This window comes from Anolis sagrei, chromosome 4, assembly GCF_037176765.1.
Source record: "Anolis sagrei isolate rAnoSag1 chromosome 4, rAnoSag1.mat, whole genome shotgun sequence".
In the NCBI taxonomy this organism is placed as follows: domain Eukaryota; kingdom Metazoa; phylum Chordata; class Lepidosauria; order Squamata; family Dactyloidae; genus Anolis; species Anolis sagrei.
The window spans coordinates 219,879,690-219,895,263 of record NC_090024.1 but is presented as its reverse complement, the minus strand read 5'-3'; the positions used below and the strand labels follow the sequence as shown (position 1 = coordinate 219,895,263).

Sequence of the window (15,574 nt, the reverse complement as noted above, 5' to 3'; positions counted from 1 at the left end):
TTGCACATATAGCGAGAAAATGGTTACTATTAAATAGGTGGAGTCGGAAACCAGTGGTTTCTTCCAAATTATTCCTCTAACAGGTTTGTACAGCATTTGGAGGATATGTGGAGCCATCATTGCCCTTAGCTTCCATTGTCAGGATTTACTAAATTACTAATATTATTTGAAAGTTGTAGAGATTATGAGAACATATTATTTTCTTGGAAAATTCTATCTGGTGACATTATGTGTGGAATTTAAGGGCTATACAGCAACAAATTGCTTAACGTTTAAGGGACAAACACTTCATAAACTATTTGTCCTTCATCCTTTGTTAAATTATTGTCATATCTTTTTAATGAAACCAAGGTGTTTAAAATATATCAAAGCAAATTTAATTGCAGTGAAAATTTTTGCTAAAGGGGAACAGAAGCTATGCATGCCATCTTTTGCACACATCGCTCCTTTTTTTTTATTCCCTTCTTTTGCATAAAGATAGATAAATGAAATTGAGAGAGAGAGGTCAACCCTTTCTTTCCCCAGTGCAGAGGGTCAAAGCAGCTAATGGACTTTTTGTTTGAAATGACAGAAAAATTGTAATTATCCTTTCCTTTTGGGCACTTAGTGTTCTGAATTATATTTCACATATCAGTTTCTACTATAGTTTGTGTAACAGACATGATAGTAGTTGAGTCCGCTCTGCCCTGTATAAGTCCCAAAACTAAATCATGTCAATGATAGCTGTTATCGAGAAATCAGACCCCCCCCCCCCCCCAGAGACATGGCTCCACTGGAAAATATAGCCAGTCACATGGTCATTTCCAACCACCCTAGAAAGTAACCTTTCTGTAAAATTCCTTGGAAATTCCTCAGACCATGAACTCATCTCATCTTTGCCTGACTCTCACCCAGAGAAAATAATCATAATCCAATTTATTTTATCTGTCTGGCATGATATGATTTAGGTTAGTCCTAAGCATGTTGCACTTATTCAGACACCCCCCCCCCCCGTGACTCCTCCATTGTATTTAACTGTGCACTGTGCTTGAAACACCTTTTGTCCACCGGTCAGCACCTCCTTTGTCTAAGTGGCATTATGTCAGGAGGCTGCAGCCAGAAACCTGGCAGTGTAGGCAAGACAGCTCACAGTTCAACACAGAAGGAAACTTTTCCGAGATTATAGTAGCAGAGAATTCCAAAAGCCAGTCGGAAGATATATACACATGAAGCTCACCATCTAGTCCAAACAAAGTCCAGGGTCATTCACAAAGGTAGTCTAAACAGAGTAGCAGACACAATACATTGCCCAAGAATTCACTCCAAAGGTTAAACACAAACAGCTCACCAAAATCCACAATAAGCAATACAGGTCCAAAGGTCAGTCACCAACTGAAACATCCAATGCAGCTATTGCTTTCAGCAGCATTCTGTTTTCAACTTCCTTCTTTCATGCTGCCTCTCTAACTACTCTACATCTGGTCTCAAGTCTGTTGGGCCAATCTCTTTTACCGGCGCAGCTGAATCGACTTCAGCTGCAACTGGGTGGGGTGCATTAAGTTCTGCCTTTCCTCCTAGAGGCCTTCCTCCTGCTCGGACTCAGTTGCCACTACAGGGTCCTACTCCTGTGCAGAAATATCATTCTCAGGCAAGTCCATGGGCTCCAACTCAGCTGCTGGGAGACAAATCTTCTCCTCATCCTCTTCTTGGTCCATGGTCCTGACACATTAGACCATTAGATCCCGTCAACCATCTATCAACCTGCATTCCATTCAAGACATACCCAGTTTCTGGGAAGGACTCACAACAGACACAAGATTTCAAATCCACAAATGGCAGTTTATATTTCCCGCCTCACCTCTGATTGGCTCAGAGGCAGAAACAAACTCATGCCTCCTCCAATGAGGCTGCAGATTCTTGCCAGCATCCTTCAGAATCAATGGGAAACCAGTGTTGCCATTTTCAGTTGTTCTGTACTGCTTCTTCTTTCCTACCATAAAAACACCCATGTGTTTACAATTGTGGTATATTAGTACTTTGGAGTGCTTTCTCCACTGACATCCTCTCTGGCCATTGAGATTTTACCTTCAAACCCATCTGGATCTTATTCAACGTACTGGAAAAGCTAGTTACTCTGGGCTTCTCGAACCCACAATTTTAGTGGAACTGAAATCACATTTTTAAAAGGATTCATTAGACCTATGAGCAAGCCTAATGTGATCCAGCTTTGTTGTAAATCACATTGGATTCATATGAATCTTTCTGTAATGCTTCGGGGATGTCTTTCACCATTTATTTATTTATTTATTTATTTCATACATTTCTACCCCACCCTTCACCCCATAAAGGGGGACTCACATAAGCATCATATGATGCTATCAACACATACACAAGAATTACAATTAAAACAATAAAAATAATTTAAAACATTATATAAATTCATTAATAAATTCATTCAACAATAAATTAACCTGCCATTTAAAACCAAGATCAATGTTGCAAATGTCCAAAATTTCCTTTCCAATTGCCGCTGTCCTCTAGTCGAATGCCTGGTCCCAAAGTCTTCTAAAGGACAGGAGGGAGGTGGCCAACCTCATGTCCTTAGAGAGGGAGTTCCACAGATGGGGGGCCACTGCCGAGAAGGGCCTGTCTCTCGTCCCCACCAACCGTGTTTGCGAAAGAGGTGGGATCGAGAGCAGGGCCTCTCCTGACGATCTTAAGCTTTGTGATAGTTCATAGCAGGAGATACATTTGGACCGGTAATCTTGCTGCGTGGTTCCCCCAGTCTGTTCCTAACCGGTATACAAAGTCCTTTGCCCACTCCTTTAAACTAACAACTACATGAAACAGACATCGCTTGGAGAGAGAAAACATCTTTAGCAGCTTTTAGAACTGAATTTTCAGGGTCAAAAAGATTTCATGCTTAGGAGGAAAAAAAGAGTTGTACTTGTTAGATAGAGGTAACAACTCTGTTTTAAACAGCTGCTTTCCATTTCAGAAGGACCTTTGTAACTTCCAATTTGACAAATTTTATATATGCTTCTCATACTTCAAGAACTTAAATGCTCCCTAAGAGGTTTATACCTCATAACCTTAGATGGATCAATTACACATCCAACAACTGATACTTTCCCAGAAGATGACAGAAAAGTAGAATGAGAAACTCCAGTCCTACTAACCTAGAAAACAAATGTGCCTGAATTTCAAGCAGCTACTCCCTTTTATTCCAAAAAGAAGGGGAAAGGCATTTCTTCCATTATCATTTCACTGGCTTTTATAGATGGAAAAAGTCGATCACAGAACATGATTACTAACAGTGAATTCCCACATTAACATCACCTTCTGATTGAATGCACAACTGAACTAACCAGAATGGAATTTTGCAAACATTATTACTATTCCTTGAGACAAGGTTCCTCAGGGTCCCTAGTTTATCCAGAAGCAGAGATGGGATTAGATAAATGTTAACATGGGAGGGAGGGATAGGACTTCGATGGTCAAGGGGCTGGACACCTGCCCCTTTTGGTGGCATGCCAAAGGTTAAATAGTCTCAGTATTCACTGTGGCACCCTGCTCCTGGGGGGCAGGGTGGACTTCCATAGTAAAAGGTAAAGGTTTTCCCCTGACATTAAGTCCAGTCATGTCCAACTCTGGTTGGTGGTCGTCTCCATTCCTAAGCTGGAGAGCTGGCATTGTCCATAGATGCCTCCAATGTCAAGTGGCCGGCATGACTGCGTGGAGCACTGTTACCATCCTGCCGGAGCAGTACCTATTGATCTACTCACATTTGCATGTTTTTGAACTGCTAGTTTGGCAGAAGCTGGGGCTAACAGCAGAAGTTCATGCTGTTCTCTGGATTCGAACCTGCGACCTTTCAGTCAGCTAGTTCAGCAGATCAGCAGTTTAATCCATAATAGTCTCTATAAGTCTTTGTGGATATGGGGGAGGCTGTAAAACGGGGCTCCCTTTAGGACTGGAATGAGCACCAAAAGTCCAGGCAAGGAGGAAGGGAAGGAAAACATACATACACAAAGAGAAACTCAAGGAGTTCCTTCTCACTCGTTTTGTTCCAATCATTGTGACTGCTGTTGCAAAAGCAAACCCGTCCCATAAGGGGAGGAAATCCCATAAGGGGAGGAAGAAAGGTGGTGGCCAAGAAGAATCACCTCGAAATCTAGCCCATTTGACTTTTACACTGGATAAAGGGACGATTCCCAACAAATGTATCAATCTACAGAAAGGTGGAAAATTTCAGAACTATGGAATAGAGTATAAACCTGTTTTTGAATGATGTGGCCCAGTATGCCCATTCGTCTTTCCTTTTTTCTAAAAATATCAAGCTAAATCCTATTTGAAAATGTGGCAGGAATGCCATATGGATATTATGCTATGTAACTGTCTGGAGCATTTTGGAAGGAGAATGCCAACTCCATGGCCCAAAAAAAGATGAGAGTAGCCAAACAAAGAGAAAGGGAGAACCATAATTCTCCATTGCCTTTTCATTCCCATTCCTTCCCTAAGCAACATTCCATAAAGCTTCCTCTTGACACATAATTTCTTTGAAAAAGATGAACTGCTTGACACTGTGGTTATGTGTATACCTTGTTCATAGTACGAGTGTCGTTTAAGTGTATAGCTAGATCTGAGAGGTTACTTTAGCTGAGATTCATGTTGCTTTATTCAAGCAAAGATCCCATTCCACAAGACTAGTCCCTGAATAATTGGTGTGCTTTTTACATTGGAAATTAAAGCTTTAATCAATTTTTATTACACCAATTAATTTGTTGAAGCTTGTAGCTTACAGAATATTTCTTCCATTGACATGAAATCCAATGGGCCTCACACAATGCTGCAAATTAGCCGTCTCTTAAATCCACAGAAAGACAGTATCATCATGTAGGTAGGTACATATTTCTGAAGAAACAGTGAAAGCGAATCCATGCCAAAGGATGGAAACTTGATATGTATGTCTGTACTGTTTCCCTAATGTGTGAGTCTCACAAACAAGCAGAAACATTTAAAACTCTGATTCTAAAATACATTGCTTTCTTATTTTTTTTCTCTTCACTCCACCATTTCTTCTTTTTCTTCACTTACTCTGCCTCCAGTAAACAAAGCCTTAATAGTACTTATAAAATGTGAAGGAACTATTATCCCAGGAGGCATAAAAGAATCACATGTCAAGATTCACTGGTAGATAAACAACAGAAAAGTGAAGGCTAATTGGAGGAGTGCAAGGAGGAATGTTTTCCTGGTAGTTAACAGCTCAATTGATTTATAATGCAGCATATTCTCAGCTACTGCAGAGTTAACATTCAGTTACCTGAGGTGGATGGCAAACAAAACTAGCCCAAACTAGCAATCTTTTAAAATTATTAATCTCTTCCAACTCAAATCCTATATAATGAGAACATGATTTTGGAACCAGTTTCTCATTTCGCTTTCATGAGTTAGGTTCCGTCCTCCTTTGAATTATCTGAAATCTTTCAACAAAACAGGAATATAGGCAATTGTTTTCTCTGCCGCCTCCTAATACCACTTCATGTTCCTTTAAAAATCCTTCTGTTGCTTCTGTTACAAACAGAGGTCTTCTGTTGCATAGACCTTTACAGATTTATTCAAAAAGTTAGATGGTTTGCATCAAGGGAAGGGTGTTTTTGGGCAAGTTGATATCTTCTTTACTTTACTTACTTACTTACTTAGGCGATCCCTCATTGTCTGAGTATGATGGCCCTCCTAGTGTTGTGTCTAGGCAGTGGGTGCGTAGGTGACTGTGGAGCCCTATTCTTGATCTGCATGTTCTTTCACAACAAGGACATCCCTTTCCAGGTGGAAAGTGGTCCCTATCAGGGTTGGCTTGAAGCGCCTGCCTCTTGGCATGCTTCTCTCTTTTCCCCTCCATTCATGCCTCTTCAAATTCTGCAGCATTGCTGGTCACAGCTGACCTCCACTTAGAGCACTCAAGTTGCTACCAACTCCCTAAAGACTCTATGTTGGACTAAGGGCCGTCTACAGGCTATTCCAAGAGCAAGACTCTGGAAAGCAATTTGAAACTGCCCACACAGAAACACATCTAAACTACCTCAGTTTTTTTTCTAAATTTCACAGATAATTCTCCAGATTTCTCTAAATAGGGTAAAGAGAGGGAGATGGGTCTCATAAAAGTCTGCTAAAATATATATCATAAAATAGATAGGCTGTGTTTCCACTATAACTGAGTAAAAGAGGATGTTCCCTGTTATTAAATATTACACTAGGCATGATTTTCAGGAAAATTTCATAAAATTCTGATTTGACGATTTTATTTTTCTCATACAATGGGCTCTTTATATCTGTTATGGTTTGGTTCCAGGACAGACACACACCCTGTGGATACCAAAAACAATGGATGCTCAAGTCCCATTGTATACAATAGTATAGTAAAACCAGTGCCCCTTAAATGGTTTGCTTTCGGGGGGTTTTGAGGGGAATGTTTTAAAGCCATGGATGGTAGTATTCATGGATATGAAAGGCCGACTGTAGTGCCACACACTTTACTTCAGATGTTACATAGTCTCTTCACGCTATTGATCATGCCACCAAAGCAACAGTTCAATGAAAATTGAAAGGAAACTGGTGTCTTTTTCCTCTCTTGTCAGTGCTACCTCAAAGAGATATAATAGTTAATCTCCTACATTTTAAAATATCTGAAGAGCAAGTCTCTTTTAATAATCTTCCCTTCTCACTGATTTCAGCATTACATGGGAGGAACTAAAAGCGTAATTGCGGACTCATTGAGGGACCTCTCTTTTCCCAAACCTAAATTACTCAACATATGAAAATGCTATACTAGTTGAAGAACTTGTAGGGATGAAACATCTTTGAGGACTTTACTTTGCAACACATATAAACTATATACTTGGCAAAAGGTGATCACCCTTTGGTTGGTTGTATTGATCTGACTGCAGCCCTGGACTCACAGAGGGATTAAATGGTTAACCCCAGTGTAAATCCAAGACTTTTATATCTGATGAAAGCTCTTTATTCAGAAATGTCTTTGAAGATTTGTACTGATTGAAACCTGACTCTTTCAGATGCGATTCCAACATGTGAAGTGTATGCTAAGGTTGCATTCTAGCAGTGGTGCCTTTTATTGTATAGATTAATTTTACTCTTATATCTCTCAACAATCAGAAGCATCACATGCCAAAAGCCTTAGCATTAAACATTCTATTCTATGCAGATGACATTCTTACTTTCAACATCACAAGTTTGTCAGATGGCTCTTCCACACAGCCATATAACCCAGAATATCAAGGTAGAAAATCCCACAATATCTGTTTTAAACTGGGTTATCTGAGTCCACACTGCCAAAAGCCCTGGCCCTTGAGCACTCAGCTGAAGGTCAGCTGTGACCAGCAGTTCTGCAGAATTCAGAGAGGCACAAATAAAGGGTGAAAGGGAAAAACGTGCCAAGAGGAAGGCATGTCAAGCGAACCCTGACTGGGACTGCCTTCCACCTGGAAACCAATGCCTTCACTGCAGGAGAACATGCGGATCAAGAATAGGGCTCCATAGCCACCTATGAACCCACTGCCAAGACACTACACTTGGAGGGCCATCATCCTCGGGCTACGAGGGGTCACCTAAGTAAGTAAGTATATTCCAGTTCAAAGCTGGGATTTTATTCAGCTGTGTGGAAGAGGCCTGAGAAGCCACTAAGACACTTCACTTGTAACAATACCAAATCCAAAGTTTTTGACAAACGAAGAACACACCCCATATTAATTCTTTTGAGTTAGAACAGATCGATTCCTGTTTCCATCTTTTTCAGCTTCAGGATCCTGGAAGTAACAATTAAAGAAAAACGAGTTAAATTCTATGGTCTACATTAAATCTTTAAGTAGATTCTGAACCCCAATTCTAAATTGTGGCAAAGGGATATGTATTATAACTTCTGGAGCTGATATTTGGATCTACACAGTTTTAAAGGAAAACTTATGGATGTTGATGTTTGAGCCAACATATTTGTCCTTATACCCTCCAGAGCAGTGTTTCTCAACCTGGGGGTCGGAACTCCTGGGGGGGGGGGGGGTTGCACTGAGGTTTCAGAGGGGTCGCCAAAGAACACCAGAAAACACATATTTCTGATGGTCTTAGGAACTCCATTGTCAGAGAAGGCTGAAGAACTCGCCATCTGTCCTTATCTTCCTTTTTGGAAACAGACACAAACCCTCCCACCAAAAGCCCCCCTCCTCCTGCTGTGATGTGCCGACCTCTCAGCCAATTGGAGTGCTGTTTCTGAGACTCCAAGCGGAGAGGGGAGAACAGGTATGCTTGGCGCATGGCAACGTGATATGCATGTGCAGACAAGAGAAAGGGTGTGCAGCTGGATGGAAGCTCACGCCAGCGAGTCCCTTCAAGGCAGGGAGGAAAGTGTCTGCACAATGTGGGAATGAAAATACCTCCTGCACAGGCCCGTAGCCAGGATTTTGATTTGGGGGGGGGGGGGGGGGGCGTGGAGTCTGAGTGAAAGAAGGTCTACCCTAGCAAACCTTTTGTATTGTTACCCCAATACTCCTATGCATATGGGATATATTGAGTATGGTGATCAGATGATGATATGAATAAACATAACAGTTTAAATAATGCACCAGTAAGGCCTTCTCGCAGACCACCATGAGAATTTCGGGGGGGGGGGGGGGTTAAACCCCTCAGCCCCCCCCCCCTCTTCCCCGGCTACATGCCTGCTCCTGCATATCAGATATTTACTTTACGATTCATAACAGTAGCAAAAGTACAGTTATGAAGTATCAACGAAAATAATTTTATGGTTGAGGGTCACCACAACATGAGGAACTGTATTAAGGAATCGCAGCATTAGGAATGTTGAGAGCCACTGCTTCAGGGCATCAAGAGAGGTAGCAATGATAGTACCAATGTGAAGGGTAACTTCTGTTCTTCATCACAGTGGGATATTTAAAGCCTTTCACTCATTTGCGCTTTGAACAAAGGACTTTATGGTGCAGATTTCTCAAGTAAAGAATATATATATTTGAGCAACCTTCAATGTCAGCAATACAATGACATCAGAAATACTTGGTGTTCCTTTCTTTAAAAAATAGGATCTCAGATACAAAGAATTTTGCTGCAAGCAACTAACTAGCATGTCCCTTGAATGATTTACAATAAAGTCTGCCAAATCCGGGAAAAGTATATGATATCCATTTTGGCAGATTGTCAAGAAGACCTGAAAATACAAAAATATTTCTGACATAAACCTCATTTTCTACTCCAGTTAGTAGCATTGCATTCAAAGCATTTTCCTCCTATTAATAATACTTTTAATTTGCAAGCAATATATGTATGTGTTACTATTTACTTTTGATTTTCATAATTCATTATCTTTATGCAAATCCTGTTATTTGACTTTAATGTGCTATGATCCAAGGATTAATGCAACAAATGTTTTGCCCGTAGTGCTTATAAATATGTTTCCATCCCGTTTTCACCAAAGACTGAAGAACAGATGGGTTGGAAATTTTGTTCTTTGCTTGGGTATGGCTGCTTTCCTAAATCCAAACAATCACATTTCTAGTGTTCACTACATGCTGAGTTGTGATCATAAATAAGTGAAGCAAAACAGCTGTTCTTCGACACAGGACAACCCATGAGAAAAATGGTATTGCTATCTTTTTAAATTGTGTTAATTTTTACTTACTATTATAAGTAAAAAAAAATGTGCTTTCCTGTCATTGGCATAAAACTACAGTAGCAGAAATACTGCCAGCTTTGCAGTGAGGAATACATTTTGCAAGCATCTGGCAATTTATTACCCATGCTTAAAACACTAGGAAATAAACTACATCAGAGGTAGCTAATTGGCAACACAATTTTACCCCCTTGAAAAAATTAATCTGACCCCTTGCAACCCCACCAAATTTTAATCGGATGTGTTTGACCACTCTCAAGTTGGATTTTTTTTTCCTGCAAGGCTCAGTCTAAACAAAACAGAAATACCACTTTGGGACAATTTGACCAATTGAATTGTTGTCATTGTATCATTTAACTTTTGCAAATTTGGTTATTCATGGATTTGCTTAATATAGTCTCTCTAGGCTCTAAGTCTTCCAGTGTGATTCTGTGGTCAACTTCATCCTGACAATAGAGTTGTGTTGGAAGATTGAAAGACTCCTAGGGAAAACACATCTCTACACTAGTAGTTGACCAGAGATTTGCACTGGATTATTCAGGACCCTTCCACACAGCCCTATATCCTAGAATATCAAGGCAACCACCCACCCCTCACATTATCTGAGTGTGGACTCAGAAAACCCAGTTCAAAGCATATATTGTGGGATTTTCTGCTTTGATATTTTGGGTTATATGGCTGTGTGGAATCACCCCTAGAAATAACTTTTATCTCCAATGATACACTCTGTTATGTGTGAAATAACATTCACACATTACAGAGTGTATCATTGGAGATAAAAGCAGGATATATATAAATACGATGATGATGATGATATTGGGTTTCACCAGAATATTGACTTACTTATCCAAAAAGGTTTTATTCTAAATGCACACAACATATTCACTCATATTTGGATCCTCCTGCTACCCCAAGCAGCTAAACTAGCCGGAAAACTACAAATCTATCACAACAACTGAATATGAAATACCACTTAATGTCCCTTGAAGAATCTGGGGGCCCTTCCACACAGTTGCATGAAATCCACATTGAACTGGATTATATGGCAGTGTGGACTCAGATAATCCAGTTCATAGCAGATATTGTGGATTATCTGCCTTGATATTCTGGGTTATATGGCTAGGTGAAAGGGCCCAAAGAGATTGCATAGAAAGTTTCTGCTGAATTTCTGTGATTACAGTAGAGTCTTGCTTATCCCACATAAACAGACTAACAGAATGTCAGATAAACAAAAATGTCAGATAATATGGAGTCTCCTACTTACCTATCTGGTGTGGCACTAGACACCTAGAATACTAACAAAAGGGAGTCAAAGGATTAAGGCAAGGCAATGTCTCAGGGCTGGAGTGGCCCAGCAGGGTGCCCAGATGTGGAAGTGGAGTGTGGAAATTAGAGAGGGAGGGAAGACACTTCTGCTTCCGGTCCTGCCTCTCTTCTCCCTTTCCTCCCTCCTCCTCGCCTTGCTTTTTCCACTTACTGGGAATGTAGAGAGAGTCGGGGAGTGCTCCTTTAATTGAAGGAGAAATGCTGGAGGAAAGGGGGCCATCACAGAAGAGCATAGGATAAGATGGAATGTCAGATAAGCAAAGGTTGGATAAGCAAGACTACTGTGTTTTGACTGGAATGGTGTTGCTAAAGTTATTCCCACATTTTTAATCACATGTCCTAATAAAAACATTTTAGAAATTATATAGCATAATATACAGCACTATCCAAGGTATTGGTTCACTTGTTTACCACCCGAAATAAATCAAGCCTGTGAAGCTTTGGACATTATTGTGCATATCCATTTTATCATGACTGCCTTACATCAGTGCACTGTCCCCTGTGCAATGAGATAGTAAAATGTCAGAAACAAATCATTACTGATTTTCCCCCACACTGCTGTTGCAAATGAACAGCTACAGTAAATAGTTATTTCAGTGAAGAAGAAGAAAACCACACATTTATTTTCATCCCCGAGTTTTGCATTCATTACTGTGTTTTCTGGGAGATTTAATCAAGCTGCAAAACTTAGAGTAGTGTCATCTTGTTCATCTCGAATGTAATCTGCATAGGCAATTTGCAATGAGTCTGTATGTAATAAATCTTTGAGATTTACATGCCAAGATAAATGGTTCTACAAGTGTTGGCTACTGTACTTGCGTGAATCTTAGCTATATTCCCCTTGCAGAATTTCTCCGGTCTCACAAATGTATTTAAGATGCCAGTGTGATTATAGCTGACTAGCAAACCTCTAGGCATGCTTGGTGATATGCACGAAATAAAACAAGATTACCTTGGTAAATTTCAGAGCTTTTAAAGTTTTATAAAGAGATATTAAACAGGACAGGTTTCCATGGAGAGAAAGCAGACAAGTGCCAGTTTTACCCCAAGGACTTGTAGCACTGCTTTGATTATTTGGATTTTATAGGTCTCAGCTGTGAAACAGAAGTGCTGACCTTCCTGCTGTCAAGCTTGACATTTTAATGATGCTTGCATTCATTTTTTAAAATGGGGTCACTAAGCAAAAGTACTGACAACTGTATATTTCAGCAGAAATATTAAAATATTCTAAATATGAGGACTCTTTTCTCATGAGTAAAAACGGTGTGGGGAGAGATAGAGATATGGATGAAGGGATGATAAACACATTTCCACATCTGGAGTAGCACTTTGGTGATTCGAATAAACAGGATTTTATGTAGATTAAGCATTCAGTGGCTAATTTAATTCCTCTTGGTTTATTGGGATTAAAGTCTGACCGGTTTATTGTGAAGTGTTACACCATTTACTCAGAAGTAGGTCTTGTTGGAATGTGGGTTTGCTGGTTGACTAGCCAGCCATATATTCTACTTTACCATCCTAATATTGTGTTGACAATGACACAATGCTGAAGTCTTAAGTATTTATACTAGAATCGAAATAATTGTTGGTTTATTGGTCAGTGTGTGCCTATGTTTTTTTACAAAAAGCTCTCCTCCCCCTTGTACTTACTTGCTTTTGTGAGATCAAGTTGACCACTTTTCTATTTCACATAAACACTTTCCGCATGTCACACAATGTGGTTGAACACTGGGCTCAGTGTCTGTATTTTGGCTGAGTATTTTTAAATTCATTGCCCCTTCTTTCAACTTCCATCTGTCTTATGTTTAACATCTGTCTTATGCTTATAGAGCTTCACCTGAATTATGACATTATGGATCATTTTGAATTATGACATTATGGATCACCACCTCAAATTATATGACTAAGCATTTCCTTGGGTTTTGAGTGTTGGGTACATTCTTTTCCTAGACTCCACTTACTAGTTTTTGCCTGATCTTGTCATCTATTTTTCCTATTTTTTCTATATTTTAAAACCCTACATACAGGGCAGTTGAGAAGTGTTCATCATGCCTTCATCATAGGTATGTTGCCCTAGAACATAGAGGTTGTGATTCTAAACATTGAGATAAAGGTTTAGGTGAAATGCTTTTTCTTGAGAAATCTCAGAGGAATCTAACTGGCTATTTTAGAAAAATGATGAGAGACCAGATGGGCTTTTATTCCAGTTCAGCAATATCTATGCCTTTAATAGTTTTTTTAAAAATCTTACTTTCTCCCCACTCTTATTCTTGTATTCTGCCCTATATTCCTAAGTAGTTTTTGGTGTACAATGAAAAAATATGGCTTTGTAGAATCGGTGATATTATTTTCTCTTTCACTTCTCATTGTATTTGTAATCTCTTTTCTTTGGCTTTTCCAGGTTCAGGTTTCCATCCAGCTTGCTTTCCTTGCTTGCACGCTTGCCTATCCACTATGGACTATATTCTCCCCAAGGAATTAATTGAAGGTAAGTTTTTAAATGCCTTGCTCATGTTTAATGCATGACAGCAGGAATGTTAGATAGTAAACATAGACAAACACTGACAAAAGGAAAATATGTACAAAAGAGCACTTGTTTTGCTTTTAAGCAGATATACATCATGTTACCTGAACACACACAGAAAACTGAGGGTGCCAATACAATTATGTGATCTAATCTTGCGTTTATGAAGTAGATGATTTTGGCTTCCTTTTAGCCATGATAGTTAAATTGGTAATCTGATGCCCAATATTTCTTTTCCTTGAGATTTCTTTTAAAGTCTATCACCCTTACGAGTGATACTAACATAAAGGCCAGCTTTGACTATCCTTAAAGCAATCTGCTCTTAAACAATCTGCTCTTAAACAAGGGTAATTAGAGCCTGAACGTATGGCTTAGATGACCTACTTTGCTCTCTTGCTCGGCATCCACCCAACCTCTTGGCTTTAGAATTTTCCTTTCATGCATTTCCCCCCTGATTATAACATATCTCTAGTGATGAGGCTGACCTTTCGTCCCTTGGAAAAGCCATTGAGGAACTGCCAGCTAACTTTATGTCTTCTAATAAAGGACATCCTCACTAGTGATACATGATTTTTTTTCTTTTTGCAAAACAGAACAATTTGGTCACAGTCTGAAATTTGTGTTGAGGGAACTGTACTGATTTCTTTAACTGCATAATTAAACTATGGAAATTACTATCACAAGAATTAATTGTAGTTGCCAACCTGCATGGTTTAAAAGGAACATTGGACAAATTCACTCAGAATGATTGCTATTTAAGATGAATATATAGTCCTTCATTTACCAGGGACAGCATGCTTCTTATATCACTTATTGAGGAGCATGAGCAGTGAGGCTGTGTTGCAATTATCTCTTGTTTGTAGACTTCCTTAATTAAGCTAGTTGGCCATTTCGTGAAATGACTATTGGATTATATAGGCCTTTGTTTTTGTGTAATGTGGTTATGTTATCAATTATTCAAACACATATGGATTGGCTACAGCTTTAGGTAGAAGGTTTAGGAGATGCACTTCATATTCCACTCTTCATTTGTTCCCAGCAGGCCCGTAGCCAGGATTTTGTTTCGGGGGGGGGGGGGCTGAGTCTGAATGAAAGAGGGTCTACCCTAGCAAACCTTTTGTATCGTTACCCCAATACCCCCATGCATATGGGATATATTGAGCATGGTGATCAGATCATGATATGAATAAATATAACAGTTTAAATAATGTACCAGTAAGGCCTTTTTGCGGATCACCATCAGAATTTCGGGGGGGGGGGGGTGAAGCCCCCAATACCCCCCCCCCCAACCCGGCTACATGCCCTGGCTACATTCCCAGGTCAGGTTGATCTCCTCCTAGTTATATGGCCAACTCGTCAGTTTGCTGCCTAATGGCATCCGCCCCCTGCCCTCATCCTTAAAAGGAAGCTGCTCCTTATTACACTGTATTATACTAATATTCTGTCTTTTCCCCAGTTTGAGACCAAGTGGCTTACAATTTAAGTTAAAACAATTAGCAGTTGTTTACCTTAGCAATAGGGAACACATCACATGGTACAGAGAACTCTGTCTTTCATCACCTTGTCATTGTTTCTTGTCTCTCAACATGGGTTGCCTAATACTAGGGCCAGATCTTAGTGGAACATGAGTGATACATTCCACACAGCAATAAAGTTGAATTACTTATTTTCTGAAACTGAAAGTCTGCACAAATGAGCAAATGCATGTGATAGTTTGATCAGCAGATCATCAGATATTCAAATTTTACTTTGAATTGTAGGACCTTTGTGATCCAGGCTTTTATCATGGCTAAGCTCACAGATGAGATCTATTTATCTAAGGCAGAGTATATAAGTTGGTTGATTTGTGCCACAAAGTCTCTTACATGGCTTGATGGAACTGAACCAAAATTGGCACACGTACCTTTCATTACCAAATACAAAAGAATTTCAGGGTTTTAATTAAAAAAACTAGACCCTTTGGGGCGCAGGACCCCAAAACTTTAAAAAGCTGTATGGAGCGACCATAAGCAACCACAAGAGAAAAACTACATCAAAGGGAGAAGTAATAAATA

The 15,574-nt window shown here is 39.7% G+C and overlaps 1 protein-coding gene across 1 annotated transcript in view; it reads left to right on the top strand.

Moving 5' to 3' along the window:
- Window positions 1–15,574, top strand: part of SULF2 (sulfatase 2) — a 350,055-nt gene that overhangs the window by 82,444 nt on the left and 252,037 nt on the right. The window contains exon 2 of the mRNA XM_060772158.2: window positions 13,398–13,484. The gene's annotated coding sequence lies outside the window, so the exon portion shown is untranslated. The remainder of the gene's footprint in view (window positions 1–13,397; window positions 13,485–15,574) is intronic.